We start from the raw sequence: 18,885 nt of genomic DNA, 5'->3' as shown, positions 1-18,885 counted from the left end.
GAACAAGTACCTGGGCAGTCTGTGTGGACAAAAATGGCCGAATCCTTCTAATGTTGTAGAGAAGAAACCGACATGAGCGAGTCACATTTGCAACATGAGAGGAAAAGGACAGTTGATTGTCCATGGTTACCCCAAGGTTGCGAGCTGTGGCTGAAGGGGAGATCAGATCGTTGTGCAAGGATATAGCAAGATCGTGACCTGGGGATGAATCACCTGGGATGAACAGCAGTTCAGTTTTGCTAGGATTGAGCTTTAACTGATGAGCAGTCATCCATGATGAAATTTCTGCCAGACATGCTGAGATCCGGTCAGAAGCTGTGGCATCTGAGGGTGGGAAAGAGAAGATAAGTTGTGTATCATCAGCATAGCAGTGGTAAGAGAACCCATGTGATGAAATAACTTCACCAAGAGAGTGAGTATACAAGGAGAAAAGAAGAGGACCAAGTACTGAGCCCTGTGGGACGCCAGTGGAGAGTCTGCGTGGAGCAGAAGTCACTCCCCTCCATGTTACTTGATATGAGCGTCCTTCCAGGTAGGAGGCAAACCATTCCCAAGCTGATCCGCAAATCCCAAGACTCTTGAGGGAGGATAAGAGAGTCTTGTGGTTGACCGTATCAAATGCTGCTGAAAGGTCAAGGAGGATAAGGACGGATGATAGTTTGGCTGATCTAGCAGTATGTAGCTTCTCAGAGACATCCAAAAGGGCTGTCTCTGTAGAGTGAGCTGCTTTAAAGCCAGACTGTTTGGGATCTTGGAGGTTGTTCTGTGAGAGATAGACAGACAGTTGATTATAGACAATGCGTTCAAGAATTTTTGAAAGAAATGAGAGAAGTGATACCGGTCTGTAGTTACTGATGTCTGATGGATCCAGAGCAGGTTTCTTTAGGATGGGAATAACCCTTGCTCTCTTGAAAGTAGTTGGCACCTGACCAGATGCTATGGATCTATTGACGATAGTGGAAATGAAGGGCAAGAGGTCTTGTGAGATGGTCTGGAGCATAGTGGTAGGGAGTGGATCCAATGGGCAGGTGGTAGGATTGCAGGACTGGATGAGTTGTAAAATCTCTTCTGCTGCCACAGTTGAAAAATGTGACAACGAAGGTGTAGGGGAATCCATACTCTGAGATGTAAGTGCAGTCGGGGCTGAAGTGAAGGTCCGGCAGATTTCCTCAATCTTCTCCTGGTAGAAAGAAGCAAAGTCTTCTGCAGTCAGGGAGGATGAGGAAGGTGGAGCCGGGGGGTTGAGCAGAGAAGAGATGATGTTGTGGAATTTCCGAGGGTCATGTGAGGAAGCTTCAAGCTTTTCCTTGTAGAAGGAAGTCTTGGCAGAAGTCACATCTGAGGAGAACTTGACAAGAAGTGTTCTGTAAAAATCAAGATCTGCATCAAGTTGTGATTTCTTCCACTTTCTCTCTGATGATCTTAGCTCTCTTCGATTGTTGCGCAGCACATCTGAAAGCCAAGGAGCAGAAGAAGAAGTTTTCTTGGGTTTAGTGAACATAGGGCAGAGGGAGTCCATAGTTGAGGAAAGAGATGAGAGGAAAGTATCTGTGGCTGAGTCTAAGGGTAGTGAGGAAAAAGACTTAGCATCAGGAAGGGAAGAAAGAGTGCAGGAAGCTACAGATGAAGGTGAGACAGAGTGAAGGTTGCGGCGAGTAAGAGCAAGGGGGTGAGAGGTAGTTTTAGGTAAGATAGGTAGAGTGATGGTGAAGGATACCAGGTGATGATCAGAGACGTGGAGTGGGGTAGCAGTCATATCTGTAGCTGGAGAAGGACGGGTGAAAACCAGGTCGAGGACATTGCCTCCTTTGTGTGTGGGGATGTAGCTGTTGAGTGTGAGGGAGAAAGAGTCGAGAAGAGACAGGAGGGAAGAAGAATGTAGCTTGTCAGAGGGGAGGTTGAAGTCACCAAGCACTGTCAGGGGGGAGCTATCGGAAGGGAAAGCACTAAGCAGTGAGTCCATTTCTTCCAGGAAGTTTCCTAGGGGACCAGGAGGGCGGTAGACAACAATGATAACAAGGCTGATAGGAGAGGTAACTGAAATGGCATGAAATTCAAAAGAAGAGATGGTTAAATTAGAGAAGAGTAGAGGTTTAAAGCACCATTTCTTTGACAACAATAAACCTGTACCACCACCCCTGCCTGTTTCTCGTGGTGAGTGAGAGAAAGCATAGGCAGAGGATAAAGCAGCTGGTGTAGCCGTGTTCTGTGGGGATATCCAGGTTTCTGTTAGAGCAAGAAAATCAAAGGAGTAATGGGAAGTTAAAGCAGAGATAAAATCAGCTTTCTTTACCGCAGACTGACAATTCCAGAGCCCACCTACCACTACTGTTTGAGACTTACACAACAGAGGAGGGTAGATGAGGTTATTGGGATTGTGACCTCTGCTTTGTGGATGAGAGCGTCTGCGAGAGTAGGCCTTGAGTACAGAGATGGGTTTAAGGCACATATTTGTAGTCTAGTACTAGACACTAATGTGAGAGAGAGAACCTTCAATTTAAATAGGTAAGCCCTGCCCCCAATTCACACCTTAAGGGAGACTGAAACTACTCCTGATTAATCAGCTGAGAGAACAACAAAAACCAACACTATAAAAATCAACAATGCTATAGAATATAACACGATTCAAATCACACTACTCTAGAACAAAGTGAGTTAAGCAGATAGTATACAAAAGACAGGAACCTACTTTACCAGAAGACAATATAATCAAATGTAGAGAGTTAAAGCACACATTATTAAAGCACACATATTGTTAAAGCACACATATTGAGAAAGCAAAGTGTCTAATGGCAGAAGGTTGTTTTTCCAATAAAGAAGTTTACAGACTAAAGAAAATAGTGAGAAAACTCATCGCTGAAACAAACGACGAAGATAGTAAGGGTGTGTAAAGATATGAGAAACAACAGTGGGTCTTTTTGTAGGTGGTATTTAACCCTTGTCTTTCTCATAATGAGTGAAGTCCAGATAGCCACCTTTAATTTAAATGAAGCTAGGGATTGTAAAAAAAAAGAGCAAAGCTTTATGAAGTGCTTTCACAGAAGAAAGCAGATGTTGTGTTTCTGCAGGAAACACATACTGATGTTAAAAATGTTATAGATTGGAAGAGAGAATGGGGAGGAGTCTCCATCTTTAGTCACAACTCCTCTGTCAGTGGTGGGGTTGCAATACTGTTCTCAAAGAACTTCACTCCAACTTCTTATGATGTAAAAGAGATTGTAAAAGGCAGGCTATTGAAAGTGAAAGCGGTTATTGAGACGCACACTTTTGTGTCTATTTGTGTATATGTGCCGACAGCTGCTATTGAAAGATTAGTTTTTTCGATAAACTTTGTGAAACTCTACAAGGTTGTAGTGGAGAGGAGTATCTGTTTTTTTTTGGGGGGGGGGGGTTAACTGTACTGAACAGGATGTAGATAGGAACCATGTTGAACCACATATGGCGTCCCGCACGAGACTTAGACGACTGATTAACACACATGACCTGAGCGATGTCTGGAGGCAGCTTAACATCAGCCATAAGAGTTTTACCTGGTTTCATGTACATAGCAATTCTACATCCGCAGCAAGGTTAGATAGAATCTATGTCTTCAAGCACCATCTGAATATTTGCAAGAAGTGTTTTATCACCCCGATGGCTTTTTCAAACCACTGCATGGTACAATGTGCTTTCATATTGAGTTCAGTTAAACCAAAAAGTGCATATTGGCACTTTAACTCTGCGTTGCTAGATGATAAGTTGTTTCTAGACACTTTTAAGTTTTTCTGGGATGAGTTCAGGTCAACGAGAGACGCCTTTAGTACTGTTCAATTGTGGTGGGATTATGGCAAGATAAAAATTAGACAGCTATGTCAACAATACACTCTTAGTGTCACTAAGGAGCTAACAAGGTCTATGAAAGACCTAGAAGCTGAAATGTCCCGGTTGCAGGAGTTAGTGGAGGCAACAGGAGAGGATTCGATCGCAGGACAGCTAGCTGCAAAAAAGTGTCAATGGTTGGAGATGCTTGAAGCGAAGGCACAGGGGGCCAGGGTTCGGTCTCGCTTTCTAAATGCAAACCAGTTGGATGTACCGACCAAATATTTCTTCAGCCTAGAAAGGAGAAATGGTCAAAATAGGTTTCTTCATGCCTTACGTTCAGAGGCTGGAGTACTATCGTCTGACCAAACAGACATCAAGAAAAGGGCAGTAGATTTTTATAAAGGTCTCTACAAGAGTGAGGTGTCGAGTGAACGCAGCTCAGACAGTGGCTTCTATAGAAACCTTCCACAGGTGTCAGAGGAGACCAATGCAGGCCTCAAAGGTGCGGTGAGCATGGGCGAACTTCGCAAAGCTCTCCTGAGCATGAAAACGGGTAAAGCTCCTGGCATTGATGGACTCCCTGTTGATTTTTATAAGTCATTGTGGGATGTGGTGGGTGAGGATGTACTCTTAGTACTCAATGAAAGCCTGTCTGGAGGTTCACTGCCAGTTAGTTGTCGGAGGGCTGCACTCACTCTTCTTCCTAAGAAAGGTGATCTAACAGACATAAAAAACTGGCGCCCTGTCTCACTCTTGTGTAGTGATTATAAACTACTTTCCAAAGTCCTGGCTAACCGGTTGGCTGAAGCACTGGGTCAGGTCATTCATCCGGATCAGACCTATTGCGTGCCCGGCAGAACAATCATTGACTGTATCAATGATTGTTCGGGACGTAACAGAATGCTCCAAAAGATTTAAGTTAGATTTTGGTTTGATCTCCTTAGACCAAGAGAAAGCCTTTGACAGAGTCGAGCACAAATACTTCTACAGTTTTTTGTTTTTTGCACAGATTTTATTGAGAAAGTTAAGGTGCTCTATTGTGACGCTGAGAGTGTATTGAAGATAAACGGTGGCTTATGCTCTCCTTTTAAAGCTTGTAGGGGGGTACGACAAGGCTGTTCGCTGTCTGCGATGCTGTACTCAATTGCTATAGAACTGATGATGACTGGTCTACACTTATCTAATAGTGCAAATAGCAGAAAAGTAGCAGCACATGCCGATGACATTGTAGTTTTAATAATAATGACATTTATGTAAATTGATGACATTGTAGTTTTAATAACAAAGCAAAGCCATGTAGACGCCCTAGCAACGTTACTGGAAAAGTTTAACGTGCTATCCTCCTCCTCTCTCTCTCTCTCTCTCTCTCTCTCTCTCTCTCTCACACACACTGTCTTTCCCACTATCTCTCTCTCTCTCTCTCTCTCTCTCTCTCTCTCTCTCTCTCTCTCTCTCTGTCTTCCCCACTCTCTCTCTCTCTCTCTCTCTCTCTCTCTCTCTCTCTCTCTCTCTCTCTCTCTCTCACACACACACACACACACACACACACACACACACACACACACACACACACAATCTTTTCTTTCAGCCTGCACCTGTGTTTACACACTCAGTCGACACAAACACACACATGCAGATGACTGAGTTCACATTAAACACCTTTTAATTATCCCTAATGTGCCGAAGCTGCAGACAAAAGGCTGTAAACATGCCGACTGACCGGATTCAGAGACTGCGGATGCTTTATTCTAAAACATTCTGCCTGGGTGGTAAATGTTCAGTTTTATGCTTTGTGTGCCTCTGTTTGCACGTCTAACATACAATATAAAAGTAGGAACAAAGAGACTAGCCATAAGCTTAGAGTTTAAACATGTCTATATTATTCAGTCAGGGATTTCAGAGTGGGGTTTTTTTGTGATTGTTGAAGACAAAAATCTTTTTGGCTCTTTTTTTTAAATATTTAAAAAAAAAATTTAAATATATTTTTTGGTGCTTGAATCAGTGAAATCTCAAACACAGGAGACTTTTTTTTTGGTAAGTGGTAGCTTAGTGGTTAAGGCATTGGATTGTTGATCAGAAGGTTGGAAATTCAAATCGTAGGACCACCAACCTGCCACTTCTGGGCCCTTGAGCAAGTCCCTTAAGCCTTGTTTGCTCAGTTGTACAAAATGAGATGAATGTCATCCTTAACCACTCTTTTAAACTCCTACCAGCGAAGACACACGTTATGACCTTCTATGAGAGCCGTACTCATGTTCCACGCACTGGAAAAGGATGAATGCGTTGTGACGATGCCACACGATGCACCTTAATTAGTTAATATAAAGCTGATATGAAAGTGGACTTTGTAGAATTTGTAGAGTTTCAGTAGAATTTCTCATAAAGAAGCGAAATTGAGACCCGGCCATTATCTTTGGTGAAATATTCCTGGGTTCAAACTTCAAGGTTTTTATTTGGAACAACCAAATCACCAGTGTTTATATTTCCTCGTTCTTTCTTCATGACAACAAAAGAGCGCATGACTTTATGAGTACTAATACAATCTTAGAATAATAATCATAGTAAAAAAAAAAGCCTAAGCACTTTTACTGGTCTTGTGATGTCATGCTCCTTCCCAGTTCGCTCTCGGATTATCTCAGGTATGCAGCCAAACAGGAAACAGGTAGTAGGAGAATGGAACCATGAAGAACATTAGGCGTTAAAGGTTTAGACAGCGTGAAGCGTCTGATACGAGATGACATAAAGACACGGCTGTGGAATTTGCGACAGGGGTAGCATGACACGCTGACATGTTGAGGTGAGGCGTGAAGCTGAAGGAGCTTTAGATCTGTGTACATTCATCAAGAGAAAGCACACACGAGCGTGACCTGCGAGGAGGAAACTTTCACACATACTCATCCCTGAGGCTGCAGTGGGTGTGGACAAGTAAGAACAGATGATAAGAATGTGTAGGCTGTCGGTCGAGAGATAAGCGACTGCGTTCGTTTAATCGGTAAAACGCATACGGATGAGAGGTTGAACGTTTCACCTCTGAACAGGAGATAGAGAAGGAGAGAACAAACATCGGAGCTGCTCAAGCTTTTACTGAATTCTAATAGTATTGTTTTGGATAAAAATCAGAACCATGTTACTACATTAACATGTAAATCTGAAGCCCACTCTGTGCACAGATCCCTTAAAGTTCTTACTTATTAATTTTTTGTGCCAAAGAAAACTCTTGTGCAAAGACAGAAACATTATTTATTTATTTGTTTGTTTGTTTGTTTGTATAAATTATCATTATAATATATCATTTTGTCAGTCATTTCAAACAAAACAAATTCTTTGATTTTTTTAAATATTATTATTTAAAGAAGAAGAAGAAGAAGAAGAAGAAGAAGAAGAAGAAGAAGAAGAAGAAATTAGTTAAAATAAAGTTCTTACTTATTAATTTTTTTTGTGCCAAAGAAAACTCTTGTGCAAAGACAGAGACATTATTTATTTGTTTGTTTGTTTGTTTGTTTGTTTATATAATAATAATAAAATAATAAATAATAATATTAATAAATTAGTTAAAATAATGTTCTTACTTATAATGTTTTTTTAATAATAATGGAACATAAATTAATTTCTAATGTCGTCAAACCATTTGATTTTAAGGTCATTCATTTTACTTTTAATTTTTCCTGCCAGTATTTATGTGTCTCAGAGACTGTACAGAAGAAAGCAGGGAAACAGAAGGAAAAAATTCTGCATATATACTAATACTACTATGAATAATAATAATAATAATAATAATAATAATAATAATAATAATAATAATAATAATAATAATAATAATAATAATGTTTTATAGATTCATTTGTATTGCTTTCTGCAACATAATGCTGCAACCTACATAATAAAAGTTCATTCGATTTCTTTATGTAAACTTTTCCAAATCCGGTTCCAGTGTCTGCTCTGTTACAGGATCCGATATCCGATACGCTTTCTCTGATATCTGATCCACCTCTTATCAGTACCGCCTCTACTGTATGTCATAGACATACTGAGTATCAGTTCTAGACTGAATTTCTGTTACGAAGTCTAAAAACGATTTGTTCCCCCTGTCTAACGTTAGAAAAAAGCTTCTTGACTTGACTTGAGAAAGGATGCTACCTACAGTATGAGTGTTTTAACTGAGGGCTTTAATATATCGATAAAGATGGCAGAATTCCTAACAACAAATTCTCACTTTAGCAAGGAATCTTGCTAGTTGGGTAATATTTTCTGCTTAACATGAAATTGTTAGTCAGTGGACAGTAATCCACATAGCGTAATCAGTCTGACCGAAGCGTACCGTACGGCTAATGGGAGATAACATCGAGCTGAGAACGAGTGGTGTGTCATTGTGTAATAAGGTGTGGATACATGCCAAGTCCCGGGAACGTGTTAATGAAGTTCATGAGCCTCTGACGCTCACTCATGCTGTAAAGAACATTAAAACATTAAAACCGGTTGTGAACAATGCTACTTCCTTAACAACTACTGTAACGTCATCGCCATCGTTACTGTTTTGCTGCTTTTTTAAAGCACGTTAATGATGAAATGTCACTATGATTTGACACTTAAGCTACATTGAAGTTTAGTGTCATGGTCGTTATTCCTTTAAACCCTGTTTACCAGCAGAAACAATAAATGCATTATATTTGTTCCAGATGATCTCCCGGAGATTATCCATAGCTCTGTATGTAAATGTGGCCCCGCCCATCTGAGCCATACACCCAGTTCCTTGATACTGGCTTCTCATCACTCCCATGACTTTTTCAGAGGAAGGGATTAACCCAAGCACATGTACTGCAATCTCAAAACCTTTGTTTTGTCCCAGACATCTGGTGCTTATCATTCCTTCTGCTCAAGCCATACTTCCTAACTTGATCTGTAAATTCCATGCGGTCAATCTTTGGAAAAGTTCCACACCCTGTAGTTGTGTGTTCTATCTTTTTTTTCACAGAGAAAAAGAACAAAGAACTCTAATCCTTCTTAAAGACCTTCACCAGGCCAATAGAGCCATGTTCAACCTTCACCATGGGCAGGAAACCTCATTTGTCATTGTCTCAAAACAAGACCTTTACCTCATCAGACCTTAAACTAGACAGATCTTATCACGTATCAACCCGTTTCTTTGTCACGGTTCCCATTTGGTCCTCGCCATGACCTCTGCTTCTTCTGTTACTTTCAGAAGAAACCTAGCCTTCTCCTAGCTTCCTCCAGCCTCTGGATATCTGAAGTTCTTCCCTCTAAAAGCATTTAAATGGTAACAGGTTACAGTGTACAAAGTATTTACAGTACCATCAGATAGATCGTTACTATATTGTTCTTTCAATTGACAATATATATATATTTTTTTTCATATATATATATTTTCAATATATAGCCAAAATAAATGGTATGAAGTCAAATTTCTGTGTTATTTTTAAGAAACACAAAGCACTACGATATTGTAAAATACAAAACATGTATTTTCTAGGCTGAAATCAACTTGCTCAGACAATCAAAATTAAGTATTGATGTAGTAGGTATACAGTGCCGAGGGGAAGTAGGTATCGTTCGGCTCTTATATACTTGGCGTGCTATACTAGATCCACTTCTAGTACTCAAGACACCAAAATTATGCATGTTATTTCTATGTTGTTGAAAATTGTAGTTTTCAGACAGCTACAGTAAAAAGTATATAATAGTTTAATTAATTGTCAGGATTGTGGTTCAATTTTGGCTCGTTCCTCAATAAAAATAATAAAAATTGTTCTCAGTCTCTTCACCATTTCACAATCCTGGTGATTCATGAGGTCAGGCAAAGTCATCTCAAGTTATTCTTACTGGATGACTTATTGAAATGACCCAGTATTGTGTTTGTAGATGATCAACCCTATATCATGATGCTCCCACCACCATGCTTCAGTGTGGGTATGATGTTATTCTGATCCTCGGGTCACGGGGTTTCAGGCGGGGTCTCAGACATCAAGGCAGGATACACCCTGGACGGAGTGCCAACCCATCACAGGGCACACACACACACTCATTCACTCACACACTCTCATTCACTCACACACTACGGACAATTTTCCAGAGATGCCAATCAACCTACCATGCATGTCTTTGGACCGGGGGAGGAAACCGGAGTACCCGGAGGAAACCCCCGAGGCACGGGGAGAACACGCAAACTCCACACACACAAGGTGGAGGTGGGAATCAAACCCCCAACCCTGGAGGTGTGAGGCGAACGTGCTAACCACTAAGCCACCGTGCCCCCCTAGCTGAATTATTGCAAAGTTGAATTGTTGTTCCAGAGAATTCTGATCATCATCGTTCGTTCCTCTTATCGTTAGTCTGAGATCATGTTGTGAAATCCTGAGTTGATCACCTTTCTACAGATGATTAGTTGGGATTTCTCCCACACTACCCCATTACTACACTCCTTCCATTGGCTTCCTGGCAGCCCGAGTTAGATTTTAAACCCTGATGCTTGCCTACTAAGCCAAAAACAGACCAGCACTCACGTATCTCACAGTACTTCTCACACTCTGCACTGCTGCAAGCTCCATCTGATCCACCAGCACTGCAAGACTGATCCAACCATCTCTCAAAAAAGACCTGCATCAAGACTATTTTCTGTTCTAGTACCTAGGTGGAGTAATAAACTTCCGATAGTTGTCCGAGAGTCACGGAGTGTCTTCTTATGATGTCTAAAGACCTACCTCTTGCTGAAGTTCTTGAAATAGTGCTCCAGTAGTGACCGGGATGAGATGTTGATCCTGGTAGCATTTTTAATCTCAGCACTGTTTAATAATGCTGTTCATGAGAACTTTAGGAAGCTCATTAAAGCTCTTTGCCACAAATGCTGACTGAAATCTTCCCCAATTTTATCAAAATCTTTTTATAAAGACACCAATTGCAAGCTGGATGAGAAAAGGGATTCATTTGCAGCATTTATGTCTAGAAGTTTATATTATGTAGCTTTTCCATGTAAATTTTTAATATAGTGTCTGTATATGTTTGTCCTTGGCAATTATCTTATAACTTAGAACTTTTTGGGGCACTTGGCCTCATGGCTTCTGGTGAAGGGGTTTGATTCCTGGTTCTGCCCTGTGCTTGTGGAGTTTGAATGTTCTCCCTTTGTTTCGAGGTTTCCTCTGATGCCTCTTTTCCACCAAAAAGAACCGAGTGCGGGTTCAGAGCAGGTGCTGGTTCAAAGTTTGTTCCACTGGCGAACCTTCTCAGAACCGGTTTGCCTTTCCACCGGCTAGAGAGCCATCACAGAGCCTGACGTCACTGTATACGTGACACGTTACCCAGCGCAGCAACGTTAGCGCAGCAGCGGCAAACACAAACACAACAACAATGGTGGATGTTGCTTTACTGTTAATGCTCATGGCTTTGTGAACCTACATCAGCATCCAAACGCGGCGAATCCGACGTGTACGTGCAGCTCCGTATACAGCTCTGTATATACGGAGGTCGTGATCGAGAAAGTACATAACGTTATTTTATCATTAACACAGAAAAAAGTTAGCCTTAGCATGTAGCTACCTACTATCATGTGTGCTGATAAGTTATTATATTGCAGTAAAGTAAAAGTGTATTAAACATTAGTAAACTTTAGGTACATTATCAAATGCGCTAACTGTAGCCCCGCCCACAGCTCCTGACGCAAGCGGTTCTTAAGTCTAGACCAGCAACGTTTTGGTGCTACTTAAGAACCACTTTTTCTGGTTCAGAGCCGGTGCTTTGGCGGTTGAAACAGAAAGAACTTGTTCTAAATTAGGCTCTGGCTCCGAACCAGCACTCAAACTGCCTCGGTGGAAAAGGGGCATAAGTACACCGGTTTCCTTCCCAGGCCAAAGACATGTATTGTAGTCTAAATTGACTGTAGTGGATGACTGACTGTGCACAAGTGTGTGTCCCGAGTCTATAGGGATAGACCTCAGGTTCCCGCGGGACTCAGTGTAGACTAAGGCTTACAGAAAATAGTTTATTTCTAAGTATAGACATGAATACTTCGCCTTTATTATCCGATTAAAACCGGAGCATGTTCAGATTTGGCTCAGAAACCGAGCACGACACAGCGGTATTCGATTCCACCGAAGAGAATTAACACGTACAAATTCACCCAGATGAAATCAAAAGTAACAGCACATACTGTACATAATAGCTGTATAATGAGTTCAACTTCACATGACCCAAGAGTGTGTACATTGTTTGTATCCTGAGAAACCACTAAGGATGTTGAGAAACAGTGAGTGCAGATAAGCAGGACGTGGAGAGTTCATATATTCTTTAGGAGCTGTAATGGGGGAAAAGCGAACACAATGTTAATACTTCAGCTGGGGTTTAGAAATGTTACTGGTCTCGGCCAATAATCACACTGCCTTTACACGTCTATAAAACATGTACGCATAAATATATACAGACTTGTTATTGTTCCATTATTTAAATTTGCTTTCTGGCTGCTTGAGAATTATCCTGCCATCATTTGTTATTGCTGTTTATTTTAAGCCGACCGCATGTTTGTTGTCCAAGTGGCAAACCGATGGTAGTTTATTCTTCTTTTTTTTTTTTTACAAACCTCGCAGATTCCTCCAGACCTCGCCGTTGAGCCTCGACGAGTCAGAGAAAACTCCTCGTCGAGTGTAAGGGAAAAGAAAAAATCTCTAAGGAAATGCCAGGATAAATGCAAATGTGCAGTGTTTTTTTGTTTCTTTCCAATCCACGTGTGTCCCAGTGTCCCTTGCATGCACTCTCCTTCCCACCAATATGATGTTATTCTAACACTTCCATCAGGTTTGTGAAAACTATTATGACTGGCAGGGAACAAGCTTTCAGGCCAGACGCCAACAAAAACAAACCGGGCTTTGATATGCAAAGAAAATAAAGCCAAGGAGAGATGTACGATTTCAGTCAAGCGAGTAAAGAGGAAATTCATTTCAGGAATGAAATCAAGAAAAAAAATGAATCTGGAAGGGTTGGTTTCAGAAAAGTGATTAATCGAGCCAAAGTAAACACACAGGAGTTATGGAGGTCTAATGTAAAATAATTCATGCCTTGTATAATCATGTTCCAGTCTCAGGTTTCAGCTAAAAGGAGTTGAATAAAGAGCGTAACATGAGTATACTATGAGATTAATAACGTCTGCACCTGGAACACTGAAACTGGACAACGAGCCGGTTCAGATATTTACTGTACACACCAAGGGCCTTTTTTTCTGAATAGTCATGTTTATTGTTGTTAATTGTTATTTTTTCCACAAAAAGCTTGTCAGGAAGGCATCTGGTTCAGACGGGACATCTGTAAATGTACTGAAATCCCATGAGATCCAAGAACAACACAAAAAAATACCAGAGAGATACAAAACTCTGATAAGCAGACATTTTCCCATCCCGAGTAACCGACTGCTTCGGATCGCAGTGATTTAAATAAAGCTGATAGTTTGTTGCTTGATAGAATTACTGTTGTTTTTTTTTGTTTTTGTTTTTTTTTATATAATCACAAAAAGCTTACAGTGCAAGGTGTAAAACCTTTAACTGTTCATTTTTTTTTGCTACGTGGTTTTTTCGCACACTTCATTTTCTTCCTGCCGTTTGGTTTATTAGGCTCTTTCTCCTCCACAAGTTCCTCATTAACTTGAATGATGAGATCAATTAGCCCAGTGTGACTCAGAAACGGCTGACACCGACCAATCAAGACGGAAAAGCGTTCGGTGGCGTGCATGAGGTACAGCTAATTAGGGCAGAGAATGAAACTAATGCAGACTGAAGGTCTGGCAAAGCTACACAAACAGATGCTAAGACGTCTGGATGGAATGCTGTAAATGTTGCTTCTCCTCTAGTCTCAGACAGCAAGATGTAAATGTCTCACGGCAGAAAGAAAAAAACAGAAAAGAGGCCAATCTCTTACAGAGGCGACCCTCTGCATGCTTTTGTGAAAGGCCGTGATGAATGGAGGTGCAGATTATCGTAATGTTGAGGAGCACCAGACCCATGCGCTACACGGCTAATCAGTAGAGGCTAATGACACGTTCGCTCCGGCTACAGGATCGCTTTACATCGTGGCCTCCATTCTTTAATGCTTGATTATGATTGCAGTCACTATGACAGGACTGATATGCACCTTCATATTCATTTCCCCAACCTGGGGCAGTGGTTATGCGATTGGGGTAATTATCCCACACACACACTCATGAAAAGCTCATTGCAGTGAGAATTTGGGTTCTATGGCATTGTTTGGGGTTTCCAAAAAAAAAAAAAAAAAAAAAAAAAAAAAGACCTTTAAACAGTTTCCTAAATCAAATCTATGACAAAGTGCATTTTTGTGCATTTTTGAATCATTGTTAATTTTTAATTTTTGATTTTTAATTCCATTTTTAATTCATTTTAATTGTCTAACTGTCCAATTTTAATTGTGCGCAGAACCCCTCAAATTTAAAATCAAATTTAGCTTTTAACAATGGACATTTAGTGTATATCTGAGCTCCAGAAAATGATTTAAATGTTTATCGTAGAATATTTTTTTCCAGTTTGCAACAGAACGTTTGACGGTTGTGGAGATGTTTTGAATGCTCTGCTATCAGCTATCATCAGATACCAGGGAAGCTCCGCCCCCTTCCCCTGTCTCACGTTAGTAAGGTTTAAGCCCTTTGGACTTCATTTGTATTAAATTAAATGAATGTAAATCTGTTTGATGTAAACAGCACTGAATATGAATCTAGTGAACACGACTTATTCACTTCAATTCAAGTTTTTTTGTATAGCGCTTTTTACAATTGATATTCTCTCAAAGTGGCTTTACAGAACATAAACACAACACAAAAAGTTAATACAAACATTAATATAATACAAATATTTAAGATTTAAGATTAATATTAGACTTATATTTAAACGTGTTTGTATTTATCCACAACGAACAAGTCTGAGGTGACTGAGGTGAGGAGGAAACCTTGAGAGGAACCAGAATCAAAAGTAAACCTCATCCTCATGATCGATTTATCTTCCACTCGTCTATTACTGCCTGTGACAGTACTCATGTAATTTAGACATGTTTGGTTCTTACACTAGGGGGGGGGGCACGGTGGCTTAGTGGTTAGCATGTTTGCCTCACACCTCCAGGGTCGGGGGTTTGATTCCCGCCTCCGCCTTGTGTGTGTGGAGTTTGCATGTTCTCCCCGTGCCTCGGGGGTTTCCTCCGGGTACTCCGGTTTCCTCCCTCGGTCCAAAGACATGCATGGTAGGTTGATTGGCATCTCTGGAAAATTGAGTGTGTGAGTGAATGAGAGTGTGTGAGTGAATGAGAGTGTCTGTGTGTGCCCTGTGATGGGTTGGCACTCCGTCCAGGGTGTATCCTGCCTCGATGCCCGATGACACCTGAGATAGGCACAGGCTCCCCGTGACCCGAGAAGTTCGGATAAGCGGTAGAAAATGAATGAATGAATGAATGAATGAATGAATGAATGGATGGATGGATGGATGATACTTTATACAGCTAAAACAATGAGTAGATGAGTAGACAAAGAATAATGACCCATGACCCGAGAAGTTCGGATAAACGGTAGAAAATGAATGAATGAATGAATGAATGAATGAATGAATGAATGAATGAATTCTTACACTCAGTATTTATTTATTATATTTATTTAATAAAAATGTATATAAAATATATGTATGTGTGTGTTTTTCGTTATAATGTAAATGAGAAGATTTATTTATACACTACAACATTAAGTCTAGCTAAATTAAATAAAAACTGTTCTAGTCCGAAAATCGATGATAGTATAAGAGGAATAAAATGAATGAATGACTTCTGAAGTTACTTCTGACTTCTGCTGATGTTTGTGTTTTACATAATGATATTATTGTGATGATGCACATTTCAGCAGGGGAACGACATCAAAAACACCTACACGTGATACGCCTCAGGGAAAATACACACACATTGTGGAGAATGTGTGTGCACGTGTTTGTGTGTGTGTGTGTGTGTGTGTGTGTGTGTGTGTGTGTGTGTGTGTGTGTGTGTGTGTGTGTGTGTGTGTGTGTGCGCGTGTGTGCGCGTGTGTGCGCATGTTTGTGTTTTATAACCCTGACAAGCCGGTTTGTTTCTTAAGCAATCTGAAACCTGTTAATTCAGCAAGCCGTTTCCAGTATTAACGGCCTGGTCGACGATACACACAACGCTGTGATTCCTTCTGATGACACAAAATGCATTTTAAAGCTTGTCAGCTTCTTCTCTTTTTTTTTTAAACAAAAGAATCATGTAACACATCCCTCCAGCGTGGTATTTAAGCGGATCGTCACTTGTGTTGTACTGACACCAGGTCTTTATGGAGCTCGTGCTCTAGTTCAGTGCTCACACTCAGAGCCTTGTGTGTCAATCATTACTTGTGTGGCAATCACTCACTCACTCATTTTCTACCGCTTATCCAAACTACCTCGGGTCACGAGGAGCCTGTGCCTATCTCAGGTGTCATCGGGCATCGAGGCAGGATACACCCTGGACGGAGTGCCAACCCATCACAGGGCACACACACACACACACACACACACACACACACACACACACACACACACACACACTCTCATTCACTTACACACTCACACACTACGGACAATTTTCCAGAGATGCCAATCAACCTACCATGCATGTCTTTGGGCCGGGGGAGGAAACCGGAGTACCCGGAGGAAACCCCCGAGGCACGGGGAGAACATGCAAACTCCACACACACAAGGCGGAGGCGGGAATCGAACCCCCAACCCTGGAGGTGTGAGGCGAACGTGCTAACCACTCAGTGCTCACACTCGGAGCCTTGTGTGTCAATCATTACTGAACATATTCAGTACTCAGTATATTCAGGACATCCTTAAACATTTTTGCAGTAATGTGCGTCGGTATTATGGCCCCAGATTAAAAATGTACTTTAGTCTAAAATATAAATTGCACAGAAAATTTCTGGAGTTAGACATAAACTTGTATAGGATCGATTTTGGGAGTTTATTTTCTAACTTAAAAAGCAAATAAATAAATAAATAAATAAATAAATAAATAAATAAATAAATAAATGAAGTCGGTGTTTAATATTTTGGTGTTCACTCACTTAGGTGTTTAGCTTTACTTATCTCTCCCTGGTGCTGTTTGGTCCACATTGTTCCCTGCACCTAACTAAAAATTTCATTGTACTTTATTAAACTATTTTAACTAACTGATCTTATGTGCAAGACGTAGCTCAGTGTTTAAGGTGTTGGATTACTAATCCCAAGGTTGTGAGTTTGCTGGCTCTCCTTGGCCCCTGAACAAGGCCCTTAACCATCAATAGGTAAATGTAAGTCACACTCGATAAAGGCATCTTCCAAATGTATTTGTGTGGTGGTGGTGTTTTTTTTGTTTTTGTTTTTTTTTGTAATTATTTTCACCTGAAACCATTTTAGTGTTTAACATTTTTTAAGACTTTTTTTAAAAGGGTAATTAATTAAATAAACTGTAGTTCATTTTGTACTAGACTCTTTTTGCACATACTCTCAAATGTAGTTGAAATAAACTGACCAAAGGCCAAAATTTCCAAAGGCTTAAGCAAGTGGAAATGAAGAATTCCAATTGTTCTAAAGGTCGTGAGCAAGCGCTTTGTGTGAGGACGGAGAGCCCTAACAGTGTGTTAAGTAAGGACATGGGGTTGTTTGTTTGAGAAAACGGTACTCATAAAAACATCACATTTTATATCAACGCTCGTCTAATGTCCATCATAGAACTGTTAAGTGCTTCCACATGGCCAGCCTCATACTCACAGTCACTTCTCAGCCATTTTCCCTTCTCTCTTTTACCATTTCTGGTTTGCAGAATTTCAGCAACAAATACAGATAAGTCTCGCATCGTCTTCCGTGCGATAAAGTTTTTGGACCTCCGCTGAGACGAGGCCGACTCTGTGAGAATCCCGAGGCATCTAGAGGTCTACCAGGTCCAGTCGGACTCTGCGATACTAAAGAGTAGATGTGAAGTCCATGTGGTCTTTTGCATCAATACAACATTTATCAGACTGTATATTTATAATCAGACCCCCAGTGTCACCCAGATGAGGATGAGGTTCCCCTTTGAGTCTGGTTCCTCTCAAGGTTTCTTCCTTTACCATCTAAGGGAGTTTTTCCTCCCCACAGTCACCTGAGTCACCTCAGACTTGCTCATTCGGGATAAATAAATCCCGAATAAATAATAAATAAATAAATACATTTCTGTAAAGCTGCTTTGAGACAATGTCTATTGTAAAAAGCGCTATACAAATAAACTTGAATTGAAAATACATACACAATTAAATATATCTAATATTAATCTTGAATTTTTGTATTCTATTAATCTTTATATTATTCTTTATAATAACTTTTTGTGTTATGTTTATGTTCTGTAAAGCCGCTTTGAGAGAATATCAATTGTAAAAAGCGCTATACAAAAAAACTTCAATTGAAGTAATTTAACACAAATGAAGTCCAAAGGGCTTAAACCTTACTAACGTGAGACAGGGGAAGGGGGCGGAGCTTCCCTGGCATCTGCTGATAGCTGATAGCAGAGCATTCAAAACATCTCCACAACCGTCAAACGTTCTGTTGCAAACTGGAAAAAATATTCTATGATAAACATTTTTAACCATTTTTCCAGAGCTCAGTTATACACTAAATAGCCAAAAGTATGTGCACCCCTGACCATCACAGCCATCTCAAAACTGCTGCCACAAAAAGAAGCACATATTTAGAGCAATTTCACTTCACTGAAATTAAGAGGCTTTAACTCTGTTCCAGCATGAAGACATGGTGTGAGGTTAAAGTTTGACTGGAAGATCTCACATGTGTCCTGAACAGAGCCCTAACTCTGACTCAACCCCACTGAACACCTTTGGGATGAACTGGAACTGGAGTCTCTTCACCATCCCGACATCAGCGTCTGATCTCTCGAGCAAAGGGAAATAAATCTGAAAGATGATGTTCAACATGTACAGGGTAACATGTGAAATGGTCAGCTTTCCACAAATGTTTGTCTGATTCCATAAATCAGCTGGTCATTGAATGTATAAATCAACAAGCTGGTAACTCAGTCTAA

The 18,885-nt window shown here is 40.6% G+C and overlaps 1 long non-coding RNA gene across 1 annotated transcript; it reads left to right on the top strand.

Moving 5' to 3' along the window:
• The first annotated feature begins 6,096 nt into the window (after positions 1 to 6,096).
• Positions 6,097 to 18,885, top strand: LOC125141003. Its single transcript, XR_007140326.1, has 2 exons — positions 6,097 to 6,726; positions 18,588 to 18,885. It is a non-coding gene; the product is annotated as an uncharacterized LOC125141003 (long non-coding RNA).

The sequence above is a fragment of the Tachysurus fulvidraco genome, chromosome 4 (genome assembly GCF_022655615.1).
Source record: "Tachysurus fulvidraco isolate hzauxx_2018 chromosome 4, HZAU_PFXX_2.0, whole genome shotgun sequence".
NCBI classification, from domain to species: Eukaryota; Metazoa; Chordata; class Actinopteri; order Siluriformes; family Bagridae; genus Tachysurus; species Tachysurus fulvidraco.
This window is presented reverse-complemented; position numbering and strand designations above follow the sequence as displayed.